General features: G+C 28.2%; 1 protein-coding gene across 1 annotated transcript in view; it reads left to right on the forward strand.

The window, feature by feature from the left end:
- The window catches only part of LOC106464577 (probable RNA-binding protein 19), a 38,222-nt gene that overhangs the window by 1,932 nt on the left and 34,791 nt on the right, over positions 1-1,499 (forward strand). The gene's annotated exons all lie outside the window — the stretch shown is intronic.

A 1,499-nucleotide genomic window follows, 5' to 3' on the forward strand; every position in this document is an offset into this window, starting at 1 on the left:
TAATTCTTCATTATTCAATGTATTTTTTCACATGCATTGGACCCAGTAGTTAAAAATTAATGTAACTATAACCAAGGATACCTTGGATTTTTCCCTGATAATTCAAATATCAAGTTTATACTTTTAATACAGTCATTCTTTAATACATTTAACTGTTACTTCATTTAAAAGTAATTTACTATTTTTCCTGGTGTAATTACATCCTTCTGTTTTATTGAGACATCAACATGATTAACCCTTTGTGATCCATGGAAGGGTTCTTTCCATTACCGTAATTGGTGTAAATGTGTGGGTAGAGATGATTAAGGAGTAATAAATACTGTACATGGATCTTGTAACTAAAATGCTCCTCTAAGCATATCACTCCCACAAACAACTGCTTCATAAATAGGTTAACATTTTGAGTTTTATACGAGTACAGAATCCAAATACTCGTTATTCAAACATTCAACTTTATAATACTTTTGTGTACTATCACAATTTTATATTTCTCTAGTTTATCCTTTGTATTATTATAAACAACTGTCATGCCTATTTACAAATGATTTATTTTCCTCTAGTAAAGCTATAAATTCAACAGAGATAACAAGATGACTTGTTTGAATTAAATATAGAACTGATCATAATTGGCACCTAAGTTAATTTAGACTATGAGAGAGCATTTAATTTTCCAGCAGAATTGCTTTGGAAGAGAAAACCTTTAGTTTTAGTCTAGTTGTTAAATTAAAATAAAATTTACAACTTTATTCAGTGGTCTTGTTGAAAGTAGCAAATATATATAAATGTATAGCATGATAAGTTCTTACTTAAAAGTTATTTTTGTTTTACTTATATGTTTCAGTTTTAAAAAAACAGTAACCTTTTCTTCCTATTATCCTTAACAAATATTACAACAGGGGATTAATCAATTACCTCTGAGCTTTCATTACATAAATTAGTATCATGCAAAATAATCAATAAATTGCAATTATAATTAAATGGATTAATTTCACAACCAACTAATGTTTCCGATTATTACTGCTTTTTTTATTATTCCAATTATCTGGCAATTTAAATATTGCAATTAGGGTTTTTCCATTATAATTTTTGATTATTTCGAGTTGGTTATGCCAAACTGATTATTGTCACAATGAATGTTTCCAGTTATTACTATTTCTGACTATTCCACCTATCTAAGTAATTGAAATACTGCTATTATTTTCATTGTTAAGCACAAAGCTACTCGGTGTGCTCACTGTGCTGTGTCAATGGCAGGTATTAACCCTTTCGAGGTGGGTCAAGGGTGAAAGGCCGTGTCGTCTCGTTTGTTAACTCACATTCAAAATTTTATTAAACTACTATTTCATGAATTTATGTCAATAAGTTTGGTATAACTATAGATTATAATTCAAATTTTAGAACTATACATTACTCAATTTCTTAATTTAAAAGTAAATATAAAAAAAACAAGATAAACATTGTATTTTTGTCGTGTCACGTGGTATGTTGAATGCAGCACT

This window comes from Limulus polyphemus, unplaced genomic scaffold, assembly GCF_000517525.1.
Source record: "Limulus polyphemus unplaced genomic scaffold, Limulus_polyphemus-2.1.2 Scaffold1693, whole genome shotgun sequence".
Classification (NCBI taxonomy): Eukaryota; Metazoa; Arthropoda; class Merostomata; order Xiphosura; family Limulidae; genus Limulus; species Limulus polyphemus.